Source organism: Cupressus sempervirens, chromosome 9 (genome assembly GCF_028749045.1).
Source record: "Cupressus sempervirens isolate cs-2001-9-10 chromosome 9, ASM2874904v1, whole genome shotgun sequence".
NCBI lineage: Eukaryota > Viridiplantae > Streptophyta > Pinopsida > Cupressales > Cupressaceae > Cupressus > Cupressus sempervirens.
Genome location: NC_143126.1, coordinates 258,272,727 through 258,294,980, shown reverse-complemented (window position 1 = coordinate 258,294,980; position 22,254 = coordinate 258,272,727).

The window sequence follows — 22,254 nt, the reverse complement described above, 5'->3', positions numbered from 1 at the left end:
TAGCCTTGGTAACATGTACTGCTAGCTTGTGTTGGCTTCACAACTTTCTTTGGTTTACTCACTACTAGATCTTTAGCTTTTCTCTTCTTATTTTCTATTGGTTTAGGTGCTTCACTGTCTTCTTCTTCCTTAACACCTTCATCATGTTCTACTTCTTCTTGGTCCTATGCTTGACCTTGTGTAAGTGTAAGTGGGGCTTGGGCTGGTTGATCATCTTCATCATCCTCATCATCATTTTCTTCTTCTTCTTCTTGGTCTCCCCCTTCACCAAATCTTTCCTTTAGCTTTTTCATAATTTTGGTTTTCGTTCTCACCATAGAAGTCTTCACGTCTATTGTGATTCTTGATTTAGCTTCCTCATAATTTCCAAATGAAGTTGTACTCTTGTCTACTTCTTCTGCTAGTAGTTTTGTGATGGTTGTTGATGCCTCACCCACATTGAAGAAGGAAATGTTTTCTTTACATAAAAGAATATGCAAAAAAGTAAAGAGATAAATTCACATTGAGCACTCTTTGTCTTTCTTATGGTCCCCAAGTTTTTTGATAACTACTGAAGTTGTAACTCGACAATGTCATAATAATGGTCCTTATTCACTATCTTATATCCTAAGTCCATAGCCATGCAAGACACACTATTCAATCCACTATATTGAAAGAACTTGTGAGCAATTATTCTCACTACAAATGCAATTAGGGGATATAAATTGTGTCTATTGTTATTCCTCTTTTGTTCCATAAAGCCCCTGTATTCTTCTCAACTGTCTCCTTAGAATCACTTTGCATGGTCTTGGGTCTTCAAGAGTAGGATAGCCTGTAACTTTTTGGATGATACTTTTTGTGATCTTGGTAGGGCCATTTTCCAACCATACAGAGTGACCATGTGTTCTGCTAAATACTATCTTAATCCATTCCATTTTGAATATATTTGGAAAATCTAAGGCATGGGTTAACCCTTTTCTCTCTACAATTTGGTTTTCTTCCTTCAACACTCATCTACACACAGTTTTCCATACAAATCTCTAATTTTCATGTCTCCAATACTTCCAACCTTACAAGTGTAGCAGTATCTTATATCTTGTATCATCAAAACTTATGGTGGTATCATTGTTGAGATAATGAGTGTTGCACACATTGCATAATATTGTAATATTGTATTATTTTATTTTACTAATGTTGTATGTAGATGGATGTGCAACCTGTAAGATTCCAATGGGATATACTTGATGAGTTGTGTTGTAACATTGTGATAATATTTCATGTAATTTTTTAATATTGGGGAAAAGAATTAAAATTCCAATATTAAATGTGGGGTCAATGGGTTAGGTAGCACATGGTTTATGTAATACCACTTGGTGGCTTTGTGGGACTTTCTATTATATAAGCAGCCACAACGGTAGTTGTTGGTGTGAGAAGATAGAAGGGAAAAAGGCAAGAGTTGAGTGGGACAAGGCTTGAAAAGTTAGCCAAGGGAGCATTTGTGAAGGTTGGAAGCATGGCATGGGATGTGTAGATTTATGTTTGTTCACATAGATTGCTTGGTAGTGTCTATGGCTTTCAAGGCTTCCATGGTTGTATTACAATGGTGTTTTTGCTAAATAATACATGGTGATGGATGTTTTTGGAGGCTGAGTTTTTCCCTCAATGAGGGTTTCCTAGGTATATCTTGTGTCATAATTTTTGTGGTTATGTTGCCTATTCTCTTCCATGTGGATTTCAATCTCGTATTTATTTCAAATCTATTATGGGTTGTGTAAAAATAGTTATATTCTTTGTATTAGGTTTTCTTACAAGTGGTATCAGAGCTATGGTTTTATCACTGTAACCCTAGATTGAATCCATGGGAATGCATGAGAGGATAAAATAAAGGGCAAGATATATGAGTTTTTATTATAGATCTGAGGATTTTGGGTTCACTATTATGATGGGATATTGGTAGCTTTTTGGACATGTGAAATTATTAGACAAAAGAGATTTTTTGGATGTTTTAATTAAATAAGGGTTTTAGGAAGGAGCTTGCAAAAATGACCTTCTAGGAAAAAATAGACCTCACCATTGGATCTGTGTCAATTTTTCCATAAATGTTCATATATAATATGCCCTAGTTTGGCCATGTTCAAAGAAAATGAAAGATTTTTTTAGTTTTAGCTCGTGATAGCCATCAAATTTAATCCCATTAGAATTTTCGTCACCAAAAAAATAAAAATCGCATTGAAAATGGTAAAAAGACTATCTTAGTAAAATAACCATAACTTTCTCTTAGGATATTAGATTTTAGAATTCTTATAGGCATTGGAAAGCTAATTTAGAGCACTACAACTTGGTATAGGTTTGGTTCTATGATTTTGATATTTGTCAGGTTTTAAGAGCACAAAATTTAGATGTTGTTTATTTTGAGCATAAATTAGGACATAACTTGGGCACATTTAGTCAAATTTTGGACTTCGAGTAGTCAACATAAAGCTCTTGAAGAGCTTTACACATTGGTTTAGATTTTGTGTAGGTTTAGCATGGTTTATTTGGTGATATATTGATCTAAACAGTTTATGATATATATTGACTATGGTAGCATTGTGAGTTTATGACATTGTATATTTGGAGATTTGGATTTGATGTCATTATATACTCAGTTCATATTTCACATTGGTCTCATGATGATATGGTTATGAATGCTTGGTTTGGATATGTATGATGAATTGTTGGGTCTAGAAGTTGTGCAGTGTTGAGTGGTCTATACTTAAAGGTTACATTTATAACTTGGTTATGGGTTGTCTTTACCCATTGATCTTTCATTATTGATGCATATTCAAATTAGTGGCTTGGATTTGGGTTTTTTATGCCCTAAGTCACATGATTTGCTAATTTTTCTTCATGAAGAAGGGATGAGATACTGTTACCAGGTACAGTCATGGCAGAGGATTGTGGTTGACTATTTTATGCTAACAAGTTGAACATATTGAGAGTCAGATGCTCAGTTCATGGATGTGATTATGGTGCCATGGATTTTGGCATGACATGATTTGGTATACAAGTACATCTTTGATTTTCATTGGCTTGGATTCTTGATTTGGTTATGATGGTATATCTTCTTGGTTGAGGATCATGGTTATTTGATTTCTTTTGAGGAGCTCATGATGTGCACTTTGAATTCTTTGATGGTTTGATGCCTTGGTTGATTCTCATGGTTAGAGGATGGTTTTTTTTTATCATGATGTCATGGATAGCTTGGATACATGGTTTAGTGGGAGCTTGTGATAGTGATGGGGTGATAGTGCAGGATTAGTTCCTAGTTTGGTTTGTATCTTCTTGAGTTTGGAGATCTTAATTTCACTTGGTACTGAAACTTTGATTGTGTGAGTGTAGACCTAGAGGATCTTCATGTAGGAGATGGATTTTATGATGCCATAGGTGACTTGGTACCATGGTTGAGTGGGAGTTGTTGGCATTGATATACTTATTGAGTGTTTTCAGATGTTAGAGATTTGTCTTAGATCATGTTGTTGCAGAAGCATCTTTGACATTTGCATGGTGCACTTGGTTATCTTCATGGTGTGTGAAGATGGTTATATCTTGAGAACTCGTGGAGTTTTTGGTTATCTTCATGGTGTCTAGAGATGGTTCTTCCTGGTATGTGGAGATAGTTTTCTTCATGGTGTGTGGAGATGGTTGCATCTAGAGGACTCATTGGGTTCTTGGTAAAGGTACGGTTTATGCTTTCATTTGCAATGTTATCCTTGGTGTTAGGATGGTTTCAGTTTTATATCATGGTATATCCTTTATACACATTTAGAGTTTTGACATGTTATAGTATGTTCATATGGAGCATGTTATCTCTTTGGTTGAGACGGTTAGATCATGTTGTCATGTTTATGTTCTTGAGGCCATGGTTGGAACTTTGACATTGATCTTGGTTTAGTTTCATGGTATTGAGTAAATTGATCATAAGTTGGATATTCATGATATTTCTATGTTTCATTTGGAGTTGGCATGGATTGATTGGTTATAGGTGCTCATGGATACTTAGAGACGGTGGTGATGCTAATTTCTCTTGGATTAGAGAAGTATTTGTTGGGATGGTTAATAGTTTCAATAGGAAGTTTGAGGGGCATTCACCTAATATGGACTTTAGAGGAGATTTTTCTTAGATGAGTCTTGGTCGGAGACTTGGATATCTTGATGAGCATTCTCATTCACCTCTCTTGGTCTACTCAATAGTTTGCTACTTGAGAGGTATAGCCCATTGTTTCTCTCAGGTGCATTATGTTTATTCTTATCTTTCATGGATATGGATCTTGAGCTATGGTACATGAGTTAGTTCTAGAGGGTTCATTTGAGAGATGGTTTAGCATTGGTTATCTCAATTTGCATATGTTGTTATTCGAGTCAAGTTTGGAAGATGGTTTTTATATTGGACATATTCCTTGGTTTAAGAATGGTTAATGAGTTTTATCTCCTTGTGAGATGCTTACATCCATGATTAGTTATATGGTATGGTTTGGGCATTGTTGGGGCTTATTGCTTGGGGTTTTATGGAGGATATCATACTTGCATATTTTACATCTAGATGTGTGTGTAGAAGGATATGATACAAGTTATGATTTGCATGGGTTCTCTTTGGTCTTGGTTATCTTCTTGGATGTTTAGTTTTGCTTGCATTAGATTTGAGCTTTTTTTGTGCTCATGTATATCATGTGAGAGATGGAATGGTTATTCTATTATCTCTTTCCTTTTTTGGTTATGGATAGCTTGGGAGACTATTGGAGATTGGTTATAAGAGTTGTTATTGTAAGTTATTGGTTTATGTGTTGTGGATGTCCTTGATACCACATTGATTCACTTCTTTGAGATGTTGTGAGTGGATTGGTTATAGATTTGGCATTATCTTTTACAGTGGGAGGTTCTTGGTATATATGTGGTAGGTATTTCTATTGAGGCTTGTGATTTCATGTTACAGATTGGATATGTCAGTGATGTGAGATTCACTTGGTATACCTTTGGAGGTATGGATAGTTGGATGGGTTTGACACTTGTTGTAGGTGCTATTTTAGCTATGGATATTCTAACAACTAAAAATACATGTGATAACCTTTGGATCAGGTTTTTGTGCTTGGAATTTTAGTTGGTAGAGGATTTTATGATCTTCTAATATGACAAGTTGGGTGACTTTCTCTTTGGATGTCTTCTATGTATGTCTAGTGGCAATGGCATAATAGGAGGTGAGATCACTTATGTTTGAAATATCGGATACTTTTCTTTTGTTGAGGGTATTAGGATGGATCACATAGTATACTTTGATCCATGATGGTGGATGTGCTAGGAGGGATTGTTCCCTTGTTCATTTATGTGGCTACAGATTAACCCTATGCAATGTATACAACAAGTGGGAGAGTGTTGAGATAATGGGTATTGCACACATTGCATAATATTGTTATATTGCATTTTTTTTTTATGTATTGTTGTACCTAGATAGACATACACTATGTAAAGATTCCCATGGGATATACTTGATGAGTTGTATTGTAACATTGTGATAATATGTCATGTAATTATTTAATATTGGGAAAAAGAATTAAAATTCCAATATTAAATGTGGGGTTAATGGGTTAGGTAGCACATGGTTTATGTAATAGTACTTGGTGGTTTTGTGGGACTTGCTACTATAGAAGCAACAACGAGGGTAGTTGTTGGTGTGAGAAGATAGAAAGGAAAAAGGCAAGAGTCTAGTGGGACGAGGCTTGACAGGGTAGCCAAGGGAGCATTTGTGAAGGTTGGAAGCATGGTATGGGATGTGTAGATTCATGCTTGTTCGCATGGATTTCTTGGTAGTGGGTATGGATTTGAAGGCTTCCATGGTTGTATTGCAATGGTGTTTTTGCTGAATAATGCATGGTGATGGATGCTTTTGGAGGCTGAGTTTTTCCCTCAATGAGGGTTTCCTAGGGTATATCCTGTGTCACAATTTTTGTGGGTATGTTGTCTATTCTCTTGCATATGGATTTTAGTTCTGTATTTATTTTAGATCTATTATGGTTTATGTGGAAACAATTATATTCTTTGTTGCAAGTTTCCTTACAATCATTGATAATGCACCAGTAGGATTTCCCTTGTATGTTATCTCAGGAATAACTTAGAGGGTGGTTGTTTAATCTCATTACTTATTAATTGAACATTCAAAACCTCTTTTTCTTCCTTCCTAATAGTAGTAGAAGAACCAAACACCATTTCAAATAACTAGGGTTTGTGATAATTCAGACAGTGTAGCTCGACACATGATAAATACCTTATGAATATGATGATTGGTGATGAGTAGAAATTGAATCTAGTTCAAAAATGGTTGAATCTTTCTTCTCAGTTTTCCTTATTCTCTTCATGCTCTCTCTAATCTTGAATGAATGCAAATAAGTTGAAAATTGACTATATGACCCTTAAAACTAGGCAATAAATGTTCAGTACTTACACAGTTGTAACTTCAGTTATTATAGAAATTTCAAATTACTCATCTTGCAGATAATTTCTACTACTCTCGACAATGATAGTGAGCTTGGCCAATACTATCACCTTTAATAGCTTGACATCAATGGAAATTTCATTTTCACTCAACAACAACTGTGAAATTTTTCATGCTCGGCAAAAACATGAAAACTAAAAAAACTTATAGATTTCTTCCAGGATATGACCAATACATTGCATCTTTATTCATGCATATATAATCTTTTTAGAACTTAGATTTTTTCAAATTGATGTAAAATATTTCATTGACATATCAGTCCCACATACCTTTTGATTGCCTAGTTTGGAGTGATGTGATCACCTAATCCATTTGACGAAGTGACCTCATCTGAACTTGATGTGCTGCAATATTTTTTTGTCTTCTAGGTATTGTTCATCTACACTTTGACTTTCTCAACATCAACCTTCTCTTTACCTTTTTTGAATTCACTGCTAGGTGCCTTTGACTTGTTGGACAATTTTTGTTGATGTGACCAGTCTTCAAACAACTAAAGCATGTAGTTTGACTTAACCATCTATTGTAATCACTTTTGAAATATGTTCTTATGCAATTCTCAGCAACATGTCCATACTCTTGACAATAGTGACAACTATACCTTGTATTGTAATCCCAATTGTAGGAATTTCCATTATGTTGTCCCTTTGTCTACTTGTTAGATGTCCACTTGGCATTAGATCTGCATTCATATGCTTTATGTCCATACTTCTAAAAATTGTGGCAATATCCTTCAAATATTTGTATGCTTAAAGTCTTGGTGCACTTATGGTAGTAACCCAAGAACTTCTACTTAGAGTTCTGATTTGCATTGTTGCTCTTGCAAAAGTTTGTTGTATGACCTAACTTTCCACAATTCTGACAAGTGGGTTGGTAGTTCTTACCTTGGTTGTTTCTTTGTTCACCACTTTTAGCTAATCCTCCTTCCTCTATATTGGTATATCCCAATCGTGTATTATCATTGTTAGATCTAGGGGATCTCATCAATTTCTCAAAGTATTTGATGGATTCATTGGGTTTGTTGAAACTTTCAGCAAATTCTTTTTCTCTTCTTAGATCATTCCTCAATTGTTCATTATGAAACTTCAAGTTTGTGATCTCAATGTCCTTACCATTCAATTCATGATTGGAAATCATCACTTGATTCATTGTTTCTAGTTCCATGTTAGAAATCATTTGTACCTCTGATTTGTTCTCTTCTAGTCTATTGGTCAGTGTCATTTTGTCATCTTTGACTTTCTTTTTCTACTTAGTCACCTTACAAAGAAATACAAATTGGGCTTCTTGTTCTATCTTAAGATTTTTAACCTCTTCAATTATGACACCATTATTTTCCATTAGATCTGCAACTACTGCATCAAACTCACTTGAGTTTCCATCTACAAATAATATAGTAGTATCTTCCTCTTGGTAACGTGTGTCCTTCTACTCAATAGCTATCTCTTTCCTTCTCTTTAATGAGCACTTCAAATCATCTCTTGCTTCATTTAGCTGATGTAGGGCAAGTTGGATTTCTGTCTTCTAGTTCTCAACAGTCTTTCCCAACTTGTAGACTTCCATCTTCAAGGTCTTTCCTCAAATTTGCAAAGCTTTCCTTTCCAGAGAACAAGGCTCTAACACCAATTGTTAGAAATAACAATAGGGAAAGTAAACTCTAGGGGGGGTGGTGAATCAGTACTTCAAAACTCTACCCACTAAAACATTCATCACACATCCATCTCTAAACATATTCATCCATAGCATGAAAACAATTTAACACATATGACACAAGATATTTGGTTACCTAGAAACCCTCTAATGAGAAGGTAAAATGGGGGTGGGCATGACACCCATAGATCTTCACTACTGCAATTGTAAAGTGTACCTAATGAAGGTTACAATGTTTGATCATAAACTATGATCTACCCTGTGAAAGGTCTACCCTATTAAAGGCTTACAAAGATTGTTAAATATTACCCTATTAAAGGATTTCAACACCCTACTAAAAGTGTGCCTAGTTAAAGAACTTCAACTTACAATAAAGTAAGCACCTTGTTAAAGGATTTACAAAATCCTGTTAGGACTACTCAATTAAAACATTTTCACTGATTCACCTACTAGAATGTTTCATCCTTGATCTTTTGGTTAGCACCTCTCTACTAGATATTAGATCACCTCCTTCTTGATGTATACTTGATCCTCTCTGATTAGATGTATTACTTATGTCCTCTCTCTTCTCTCCTTTGTTCTATCTAACTAATTCTATAATTCATATTTTTCTCACAACTCCTTAGTCACCATGAATGTTTTGTCTACACATAAAAACTTCTCTCATCACACATAAACTCTTTAGGGTTTTCCCTTCTTAAGAAGACTTAGTTGACCTAAGGTTAGGTAGGAATCAACAATTGGGATTCACCAATTTTGCCACTTAATTCATCCCTTTATCTAACTGGTTGTATGTACTACATAGGGATTCTCAATATAGATTCATTTTTATCATCTAGAATCACAAAATAATCCTTAAGTCAGCCCAAAAAGGTTTACATAGGAGTTTGTGCCATTACAAAAAACTATGTCCAAAACTGTTTACTAAACACTTGAAGCCTCGAATGCTCGGCATCCACTATATCTTTAGTGTTGTAACATGGCCTTTGAATGACTCAACATCTACTATTCAGTCAACATGTATTAACTTGCTTGTTACTGGAGTGACTTGGCACTACCTATCTGCTTGGCACATACTATATATTTTTCTCAGTATGCATTATCTGATAACTTATGCTCGACATACACTACTTGCTCGGCATGCACTAAGTATTGTTAAGAAATTACTTTAAGTGTATTATCACTCATATGTCAAAACCACAATGATATTAACATAATTTTGATCTTTTATCACTTAAACACCACCGTAGATCATATGGTTTCGATCAAATTCAACACATACAATGAATTTGTCCATCTTCTTGTTCATTCTCTTCTTTGTAAAAGAAAATATCTTTGAATTCTTGCATAGAAATGCACAAACATAGTTTCCCTTGATTTAAATGCTCCATTTCATCCTTCCTTATCTTCCACATGCTTTACATGTTCCAAGAAATTAACTCTGTTAGCTAGAAATTATGATTTCCTCATAAACTGTGAAAATGTTGTCCCTCAGCCAATACTATGTTCTGATGCTCGATCATCATTGGGTTACTTGGTCACTACCAACTTGTTTTTTTGGCACATATATTGACACTTGGTCAATACTAATGCTCAGTTGACACTACTTCTTCTTGGCACATACTGTGGCTCGATTGATACTATCATCACTCAACATAAACTTCAAGTTCCTAAATTGTCTTCTCTATTTGCTTAGTCAAGCCTATACATTCAGTCAATCTTTGATCACTTCTTCAAGGCTTTAGTACAAATATATTCTACACTTGTAGTATGATTAAACAATCACTTTATCTTGTCAAAATATAACTCTGCTTTATCAAGTGAGATAAACTCTATTGAAAGTGTGTGGATAATAGCTAGTGGTGCCTCTCGACATATAATAGGATTCAAGGACGAATTTGGAACACTTGAAAATTATAGATCTGAAGGAGTTACTATTGGAGATAACTCCACTCATCCAATTAGAGGCATTGGGACCTACTCTATTCAATTAAGGACTGGAGTTACATTAAAGCTGAAAGATGTTCTATTTGTACTTAGAATAAAAAGAAACCTAATCTCAATCTCTGGATTAATGGATGAAGGTTTTCAAGTTACATTCAATGAAGACAAAGTCTTGTACTAGCCTAAAACCACAAGTCCTAAAAATGTTATCACTATCGGGACTAGAGATGGGACCTAATATAAACTATGTAATATTAAAAACTAAGCTCTTAATCATGAAATAACAAATTCTAATGAAATCTGGCATAGAAGGCTTGGGCATATTGGTTTCAGCTCACTACCAAAGATAGGCAAAATCACCTTTGGAATTCCAAACCTAAATTCTACTCATACAAGTATATGTAAAAGTTTTGCCCTAGGAAAGAACACTGAAAAACCTTTCCCTATTAGTGAACACAAGTCTAATCAATTCTGGAACTAATTCACTTTGATCTATGTGGGCCCATGCCAACTCTCTCCCTAGGAGGTTACTCTTGTTACATAACCTTCATCAATGATTACTCTAGGAAGACTTGGATTTTCTTTTTAAAAGTTAAGGAATCAAATGAAGTGTTATCAAAATTCAAAGAATTGTTATAAAATCAAGTGTCAAGGAAAATTAAGACTCTAAGATCTGACAATAGGGGAGAATATACTTTTGAGAATTTCAAAGCCTTTTGTACATTTGTTGGGATTAAGAGGGAGTATAAAGTACCTTATAATCCTCAACAAAATGGTGTAGTAGAAAGAAAAAATAGAACTATTGTTAAGGTACCAAAAGCTATGCTTCATGATCAAAACCTACATTTTTTATTCTAGGCAGAAGCCACTAATACTGTTGCATACATATAAAATAGATGTCCACACTCTATCCTAGGAAATATAACACCTAAAGAAGTCTTTACAGAGTATAAACCTAACTTAAGTCATTTGAGGATCTTTGGTTGTCCTATGTATATACATATACCTAAAGAAAGAAGAACTAAGTTAGAACCATTAGGAAAGAAAGGAATATTTGTTGGGTATAGTGAAAAATCAAAAGGATATAGAGTCTATGTTCCTAGAAAAAGATCAGTAGAAGTAAGCAGAGATGCTATATTTGAGGAAACACTGCTCTAAAACTATCTATAAGCTTAAATGATGAGCCTTCAACAAACTTAAATGAAAGTCCACAATCTGAATTTTAGAGGGAGAATATATCAAAAGAAACAAGTTAAGTACTATATGTAGAAAATAGAAACATCTCAAATACCAAAAAGAGACCATTGTGGGCAAGAAAAATGATTGAAGAAAATAATATTGAACCAGATGAAATTACTAAGCAAGTCAAGAAAACTAGAAACAAATCATGTTATACTACACTAGTAACTAAGCTCGCTAAATCTGAACCTACATCTATTGAACAAGCTCTAACTTGCCAAGCATGGAAAGATGTTATGTTTGAAGAATATCAATCAATACTAAAAAATGATGTCTAGGACATTATACCTAGAAGTAAAGTCATATCTAATGTTTCTTCTAAATAGTTATATTAAATCAAATATGCAACAGATGGGAGCATTAAGAAATATAAAGCGAGGTTTTTTGCTTGAGGTTTTTCACAGAAAGTAGGTATTGATTATGAAGAAACTTTTTACCCTATTGCTCGTTTTACTTCAGTCAGGACAATTCTTGCTTTAGCAACAACAAAAGGATGGAATGTGAATCAAATGGGTGTGAAAGCTGCATTCTTAAATAGAGTCATAAATGAAGAAGTTTATATTGAATATCTTCAAGGTTTTTGATAAAAAATGAAAATATTTATGTATGTAAACTAAAGAAAGCATTGTATAGCCTAAAATAAGCCCCTCGAGCTTGGTATGAAAGAATTGATAGTTATCTCATCAAATTAGGGTACTCTAAAAATGAAGTTGATCTTAACATCTATTTCAAAATATCTAATGGAGATATGATTATATTGGTTCTTTATGTTAATAATCTCTTAATAATAGGTGAAGATCATCTGATTGCTAAATGCAAACAAGACCTTGTTGTTGAATTTGACATGAAAGACCTAGGTTTGCTACATTATTTTTTGGGCCTAGAAGTATGTCAAAGGGAAGATTGCATATTCTTAAACCAAGGAAGATATACTTAATATATTTTGAATAGATTTGGGATGATGGACAGCAAGCCACTTGTAATTCCAATGGACACAAGCCAAAAGAGGAAGCAACATATTCAGAATCTATTGATCCTACCCGCTACAAAAAAATTATTAGATCTCTCATGTTTTTGGTAAACACTAGGCCTAACATATGCTACGCTACGAATGTACTAAGTCACTTTATGTGTGAACCTAAGAAAATATGTCTGATGGTAGCTAAACATGTTTTGATATGTGGCACTATTGGTCTTGGACTAAAGTACAGAAATGTTGAAATCAAACTTGAAGGCTACACAAATTATGATTGGGCTGGTTGTTTCTTAAATCAAAAGAGTACCACCAGATTTTTCTTCAGTCTCATATCAGAAATGGGGTCATGGTTTAGTAGAAAACAACCTACAGTTGCCTTGAATTCTACTAAAGCAGAGTATATGGCAGCCTCCTATTAGAATCTGATAAGATTAATAACTCAAAAAACTAGTGCAAAGAATAAATATCTAAACTATGAATGCAAATGATACAAAATCAAAATAGCATCATAGAGTTAGTCTCCAAGAGAGTAATGCAAATGCTAGATGCAAAATAGCATTAAGAGGATGCAAAAACAAGAGATGCAAGTACAAGCTAGGTAGCATGCTTATATAGGCTAGGAAGAGGGAGGAGGTGGCAACACCAACCAATGAGGAGCAACCATCTATCGGACTAAAGATAGCAAAGTATCTTTCCAAGATAGCTAATGGATGCTCACATGTAGGAAGGTGACACCTCACAACCATTCACCTAATAAGACATGCTTTATTAACCTAAGTGAGATTATTAAAAGTGTAGGAAAAACCTAGCAAAATAGGAAAAATAAAAAACTACACTAACACCCCCCCATAAGCGAAGCTTAGGTGGATGTAGAAATGGGTCCCAGCAAGTCAAGCCTGATGAGGTACCCATGTACATAAAATTCCCCCAAAAGAGAGAGAAAAGAGACTCTCCAAAGAAAATTAGGACTCCAAGTGAGAGGAAGTGGTCTTGATTTCAATGCATTACAAACCCTCATGAAGAGCATATGCTAAAAGTGAAACTTGGGCACAATAATCACAGAAACAAATAGCACCACTGCGATCTACTCAAAAAATTATGCACTTTCAAAAAACGAATCACCTCGATACGAGGTCGTATGAGAAAGTTATGATCCTCTGAAGTTTCCAAAACGAGAACTGTGCACAGTCACGGCTGAGAATCTGGAATTTCTGAAGAATTCATGCATGAAAATCAAAAAGCAACTCCACTAGTAGATAGAGCACAAAAAAATAGCCAAGTTAATAACAAGAATCATCAAAATCGGAGTCCGTATGAGCAAGAACGAGACATTTGAAAATTGCATTCAAATCTGTGACTGCCAACTGAGATGGGTATGGTTGTAGCTTTTCATGCTTGATTCTGCAAAATATACAACTTGCATGCAAAATCTAAAAGATACCCAGATGGTTTTTCGAGGCTGCGAACAAAACCCAAAAAGCATTTTTCTTGCTAATATATAGTAGATGTTGTTGTAGTGTAAATCAGACGCCTTTAATAGTAAAAAATGGCTCCAAAAATTAAAAAAATGACCCCAACAACTGGAATATGACATGAAAATGTTGGATCAGCTTTCTAAGTCCATCAATGGCATGCTGGAACCTGCAATACTAATTGAAAACTCCAAATATGCAAGTTGGTTGTCAGATTTGAGATTGAAACCCCAAAGAAAAACTATTTTTGTCAAAAAATTTATGATTCTCAAGATCATCCAAAGATGCAAGAGAAGTGCATACTTCATTTTTCGAAAAACTACAATAAAGTTTATTAGCCCCCCCTGAATCTCTCAAATAAGGAAACTAAAATCTACTCTTGCACATAGAAAAGCTCTGATACCATGTTAGAATCTGATAAGATTAATAACCCAGAAAACTAATGCAAAGAATAAATATCTAAACTATGAATGCAAATGATACAAAATCAAAATAGCATCATAGAGTTAGTCTCCAAGAGAGTAATGCAAATGCTGGAAGCAAAATAGCATTAAGAGGATGCAAAAACAAGAGATGCAAATACAAGCCAGGTAGCATGCTTATATAGGCTAGGAAGAGGGAGGAGGTGGCAACACCAACCAATGAGGAGCAACCATCTATCGGCCTAAAGATAGCAAAGTATCTTTCCAAGATAGCTAATGGATGCTCACATGTAGGAAGGTGACACCTCACAACCATTCACCTAATAAGACATGCTTTATTAACCTAAGCGAGATTATTAAAAGTGTAGAAAAAAATTAGCAAAATAGGAAAAATAAAAAACTACACTAACACCTCCATGGGAGCACATGAAGCAGTTTGGTTAAGGAAGCTATTAGTTGGATTATTTGGGAAGAAGTTAGATTCCACTATGATCCATTGTAACAATCAAAGTTTCATCAAACTTTCAGCAAATCCAGTGTTCCACAATCGATCAAAGGACATTAAGACTCCTCACCACTATATCAGAGACATGGTTGACAGGAATGTGATAAAGTTGATCTATGTTAACACAAATGATTAAAATGCTAACATTTTCACTAAACCTCTTGCAAGAGTGAAAATAGAGTATTTTAGATCTAAAATTGGCATGAAAAATATGTAATTACATTTTTGTAAATTCATTCATGATTATTATATTAAATTATTGTTTGCAAACTTGTTAAATGAAAGGTGATGATCTTTCATTTTTTTTGTTAAAGGTCTCTATTATAAGGTGACGATCTTGTCAGTAGATGACCAACCTTTAAATACCAAAAGTATTGAAGATTATTGGTGTCATTGTTATAGGCCAGATTATGCCGAACACATTGATATCCATCATGATTATAGGTTGGATCTTGCCAGAAATCATGAAAATTATTGGTGTCATTGTTATAGGTTGAATTCTATCAGATACATTGATATCCATCATGATTATAGGCCAGATCTTGCCAAACACCATGAAAATTATTGGTGTCATTGTTATAGGCTGATTTTTTTAGACACATTGATATCCATCATGGTTATAGGCCGAATTTTTCTAGACATCGTGAAAATCAATTATTATGGTTATTTAGACTAGACTTTTTTTGTACATCATATTTCATCAAATATAATCAAGTCTACTCAATTGTGTACATAAGTTTCAATCCCTCATTGCTAAAGAGGGAGTGTTAAGAAAGTTAGCAGTTAGAGTATTGAAACATCTACCTTAAATTGGTAATTAATATACATATACATACATACATACATATATATATATATATATATATATATACTAATAATTTATAGTGCAGTATTTTCAATATTGTTTTATCTATTTAACCTTATACAATCAGGTAGTTAATGTATACTATATCTGACTAGTATCTCACTGTTGATTATCTTTATATTAACAGACCATTAATCAATATTGAAATGCCTTCTCCAATTTAATATCAGGTGGCTTCATTACATTAATTGTCATTGCTATCGGGTTTAACCCGTGACTTATGTAATATTGTTTAATGCTAATTATAATTGTTATGAATCAACATATACATGTTGGTACATGAACGTGTAGGGTCATGACTCTATTATGTCATGTTTCAACATATATATATATATATATATGTCTCAATCTAATTCTACAGATGATCATCAATAAAGTTGGTAGACTGATCTCAAATAAAGATATTATATTTTTACAGAAAGTACATTAAAGTTTATCAAAAGGAAGACACCAATCTGCTATATTTTAGAATACATATCAAACACCTTGGTAAGTCTACACGAAACATGATCTAATAAAATTTACAAGAACAAATTACCTTTTTTTTTATCAGCACTTCCAATTAGTTCACCATCAACATCAAATATCTTGGCCTTATTGTAATGGAATTCAACCTTATATCCTAATTTGTTCAACTGTGGAATTCAACAACTCATAGTTAAGTCCTTCAACCCAATAAACATTGTCACACTTGATCTTATCAGTTAATTTTATTGATCATTTACCTTTCACAAGACATGGTGCATCATTACCAATTTAACACAACTACCCTTGTATGGTCCCATGGTTTCAAATTTGCTTTTATTACCAGTCATGTGATGTGGACAACCATTATTAATTATCCACCTATCAGCTTTACTTACATATGAGATTAATGTTGTTTTCTCATCTTTGTCAAAAAAGCAACATAAAAAAATTATTCATCATTACTTTCATATTCATTATCAATTTCTTCTTTAGCAATGTAACAGGATTCTTACCATTTTCCTTGTAGTTCTTGTTTCTCTTGTTGTCTCTACCATCTATTTTTCCTTTGTACTTATTTTCCCTTCTTCCATCTATGTCTTCTCTATCAAGACATCTTGCAGCAATATGACCAACTTTGTTACATGAAAAATTTATTATAGGAAGTGTACCTTTGTATTTTTCTCTGCCTCTTGGAATTCTTCTAGCCATTAGTGTTTCAAGCTCATCATTGGAAACATCACTATCACTTTGTACACATTTTTCTTTTCCTTTCTTACTAAGAACTAATTATGACTTGAAAGTAGAATTAGTAGGAGTGAAGTTATCAAAATTTGACATCTCAAAAGTTGTAAGCCTACCAATCACACCTTCTAGAGTTAAGTTGTTAGAAGGAGAACATATCAAATCTTGTATTGCAGAAATCCTAACATATCAAATCTTGTATTATAGAAATCCTAATAGCATAAATAGGAAGTAGAGTTCTCCATACCTTGTTAATCATAGTCTGATCATCAATAATTTTATTAGCTCCTCTTATGGAATTTACAACTTGTTTGATTCTCCTACAATACATGGAAATTGAATTTGGGAAAAACCACCAGTAACATGCCACCAATCTTTTCACCCTTTTGAAGTGAGCTCTATTAACCCTATCAAAGGTTACAAAACACATTGTTAAATGTGATGTTGTTAAAGGATTTAATTACCTTGATAAAAGTGCCCTTGTTAGAGGAATTTAGAAAACTCCATTAGAATGACACCTTGATTAAATGATTTATATATGTCTATAATTAGGTCAACCTACTAAATGATTTCAATACTGATTCAATGGTTAGAAAGTAATAGTGGGTTTTGATCTGACAAATACAACTCACTTTACAAATATAGATTACAGTTTGGCTCACATGTTGATCCACTGACTATCCTTTATTGTCATCTCTAACTCTAATTCTCTTGGAAACCCTTCAAGAAATCACTCTTCACTTCTTCTCAGCTCTTCTCAATCTTTTGCTTAAGTTCATCAATCAGTAGCATCAACAACTACTCCAACCTTTTAGGTCTTCACTAACTTTTTCCAACCTTAAAAACCTTTAGATTAGCCTGTGTACCTCCTTAAATAGGTAATTTTGAATTTTTTTTCTTAAACACCACCATAGATCTTAGGGTTTCGATCAGATTTAACACACACAATGAATTTGTCCATCTTCTTATTCGTCCTCTTTTTTTCCTAGAAACTTCTCTTTGAATTCTTGCATATAAACATGCAAACATGGTTTCCCTTGATTTAAATGTTCTAGATCATCCTTCCTTATCTTACACATACTTTACATATTCCAATAAGTCAATTATGTCAGCTGGAAATCATGATTTCCTTATAAACTGTCAAAATGTTATCCCTCGGCCAACATTGTGTTCTAACACTTAGTCATCATTGGGTTACTTAGTCACTACCAAATTTCTTTTTACACATATATTGATGCTCTATTAATACTAATGCTTGGTTGACACTACTTCTTCTTGAAACATACTGTGGCTTGGTTGATACTAGCATCACTTTCCATAAACTTCAAGTTCCTTAATGTTCTACTCTATTTTCTTAGTCAAGCCTATGCATTTAGTCAATCATTGGTCACTTCTTCAAGGCTTCAATATAACTATCTTCTACACTTGTAGTATGATTAAACAATCACTTTATCTTTTCAAGGTCTAACTAATCAAGTTCCCATTGTATTTTCTTCTCATAACTCATCCTTTCCTCTAGGTGATTTTTTTATGACCAACTTCACAAATCCTCTTCATCAATAATCGAGACATGAAACTCAAATCAGATAGCATATTGTCCTAACAAAAAGGTTTGACATCAATGAAAACATAACAATTTTTCCAATTGTACTTTCCAATAGTTGATACTTCCAAGGTCTTTTATATCACATATTCCTCTTGGGTGCAAACCTTATACTACCTCAAATAGGGATTTTCATATGGTCTTGTTGACTGTATCATTGTATGTAAACTCAGCTTGATGGATAATATGATCTCATGATTGGCCATATTATTTGATGAGACACCTTAAGACCTTTCTCAAGATCATGTTAACAACCTTTGTCTTTCCATCTATTTAGGGATGATAAGGAGACCCAAAAGATAGGTTTGTTCCTAGTCTCTGCCATAAAGTTTTCTAGAAGTGCCCCATGAATTTGGAATCTTTTTTAGATACAATACTATTTGCCAACCCATGAATCCTTATCACTTCCCTAAAAACCAAGTTAGCAATTTGACATGCATCTTGTGTAACTTTGCAAGGTATAAAAATGAGTCATTTTGCTAAAGCTATCTACAACCATGTAGATGTTATCAAAAATATTCTTAGTCTTAGGGACTCCTAATACAAAATCCATGCTTATGTATTCCCATGGCCTATTGAGAATAGAAAATGGTTCATAGAGACTTTCTTTTGGTGAAGTTCCTTTAAGTCTTTGGAAAATTGTGCAAGAATCTACATACCTTTTGATGTCCGTATTCATCCTAGGCCAATAGTAAACCCTCTAAACTAACTCTAAAGTCTTGTTCACTCCAAAATGACCACTCAAGCTTTCATTATATTTCTCTTGAATTAGGTTCTCTCTCATGGAATCCATAGGTACACAAAGTTGTCCACCTCTAAACAATTAGTTCCTGGCATAGTCTACATATTTACTATAAAAATAGTTTTGAAAATCTTGACATATCTTGTATGGAACAAAGAAATCTTCACTCAATACCTATGCTCTTTAATTGAATCTTATGCACTATTAACAATTTTTTTCTCAATACATCCACAACCTTGATTTCCCACCCCTTCTTATTCTTAATAGTGATTGTATAAGATTGAATGTATTCCACCCACTCCATATCTTTGTAGCTTAACTTATCTTGTGAGTTTAGAAAATGCAAGGCTTGATTATATGTACAGATGACAAACTCTTTTGGGAGGAGGTAGTGCCTCCATTTTCTCAAGCCTTGAACTAATTCATAAAATTAAATTTCATAAGAAGATTACTTCTTCTTGGCTTCACTAAGATTTTTACTATGAAATGGCACTGGTATACCTTTTTGACTTAGTACTTCCCCCACTACTATATTACTAGCATCACAGTCTATTGTGAATGTTTGTCAAAAGTTGGCAATGTTAAGACAAGTTGGGTTTCTATCTTTTCTTTCAAGATCTTAAACCCTTTACTAGATTTCTCTATCCAACAGAACTTGGCTATCATAACACCTTTAATTATTTCTAAGACTAGTGCATAAATCTCACTAAAATGCCTAATAAACTTCCTATAAAATTGTGCTAACCATGAAAGCTTCTTACTTCACTAGTTATCTTGGTAGTGGACCAATTAATAATTTATTCCACCTTATTGGGATCCTTCTTAAATTCTCCTTATGATATTAAGAAACCAAGGTAACCAATTCCTACTTTGTGAACTCACATTTCTCCAAATTTATAGTTATTTTCTCTTCATGCAATCTTTCCAAAACAATTTCTAAATGTTTGAGATGCTCTATTTTGGGTTTGCTAAAAATTAGTATGTCATCCAAATAGACAACAAAAAAGTTACCAATGAAATCTCTTAAAACCTCATTCATCAACCTCTTGAAGGTTCCAAGGGAATTATTTATCCCAAATAGCATAACGAGCCATTGATATAGCTCTTTTGTAGTCTTGAAGCTTATTTTCCATTCACCCCCTCCTTGATTATTATTTGATGGTAACCAATTTCTCTATAGGAGTAGACCATGAAGATAACACAATAGGAACAAACCATCTGAAATGTGCTACAGAGAAATAATCAAAAAAGTGCTATAGGAAAACACATTGAAGAGGATCCTATAGGAGGATGCAATAAATATGAAGGAACTTGAAGTCATGCCTCATTTTTATTGTTAGTAGAATTAAGGTGCTATATTTTAATAAGTCTTATGGTGTGGTGGCATAATTAGTAGAGCATTCCTATAAGCTCCCTAATTGGAGCCGCTTAAGATAGTGTTAGATTTATTATTGTTGAGTCAGTTTATTTTCTTAGTTTTTGTGTGTGCTTAGAATAATAGGACTGCCTAAGTTGTTGATAACATAAGGAATGTTTCACAAGCTATCGTTGGTGGAAGAATCTAAATTTATGATGATCCCTTCATGATTTGGAAATGGTCTTGCTTTATTTGTTGGCAATGATGTTTCATTACCTAGAATGAGAAGAGAAAATGCTATGAAAAAGGCATATTTTTGAGTCACAAGTCAAAGAAGGATAGTAAGAAATAGAAACACAATTTTTTACTGATATTCATACTTTTCATTTGGTTTCTTGGATCGTGATTTTCTAGCAGTTTATAAGGATAATTTTATGCATTTTTTTCTTTCTCTATTGGGCTAAAATCATAACCTCTAACTAAATAAAGACATCAATCGATTCGTTGGGTATTGACTCTCTATTGAAGTTGTTTTGAGAGTCATCGACACTCTTCATGGGAATCACTTGACTCTCAAGAATCAAATTTATGGAACTGTATATATGTAACATTCCCCATAATCATGAAATCTAATATCAATCATAATTGACCTAAGTATTGCAGGGTGACGAGGGAGAGCCATCATACTATTATATGTCCTAGTTATAAATGATACAGACCAACATTTGTAAGACCCCCACATACAAGAAAGGGAAGTACCCATGTGGGATCGTATTAACCTTGGATGCCACATCAACAGGACTCCACAAATACCAAATGGAAACAACACTATTACATATACAATTCCACATACATCAAAGGGAGGGTAGGAAGATAGAAAAATACCACGTGCCCTAATAATATTAAAGACATTGGGTCCCATATTCCTAATAAGGAGATATAGTTAGCATACCATGAAGGAGTTAGAATCAATGTATTTCATTAAATTGGGGTGACCATGTGTGAATAAGGAGTAAGGCACAATATAATGAGTTGATTGCACCAAGCAAAGGAAGGTGGGTCCTCGATCCCACCAAGTAAGTATATTCTCTTTATTAAATAACTAAGACAATGTATACTACTTACATTATTATTCCCATTTTTATGTAGATAATTGCTAAGGTATTGGTATTGGTTTAAGAAAATATATTTATCAATATAAGTTAATTAATTATTTAGTAAATATATTTCTTACAAAATAATTAAGAACCCATAGTGCTAGTATAAGGGCATTACTAGCCTATATAAATGGTGTTGTGCTAGTATAGAGATAGGAGTTTTCTTTATATAAATGGTTGAGATGGGGATTGATGTAATCTTATCAAGCTAGTGCAAGAAGTGAGATCCTCATATAAATGGCTATCATGCCAATGCAAGAGATGAGTAACCTTGTATAAATGGCTAGATGAGAATGAGATAATGATCAAAGTTGTGGAAAGAATATTTAATTTATAATTGTTAGTATTCAAACCTAACATTTATTTTTTAGATATAGTATCCCAAGATAACCCTGATAGTGGGTACATTACAGTGGTATCAGAGCATAATCTTGTTATCTTGTGGAATTGGTTTAAGAGGATCAGCCCACAAATGGTGGCACTACAGCCAAATTTCCCTAGGGCTCAAAAAAATAACCTCCTATAGTGAATCCACTCAAATATTAATGAGTAGGTTTGATATAAGGGATCCTAAATGGTACTTCCAATAGCTAACTCACTTAAAACAATTAGGG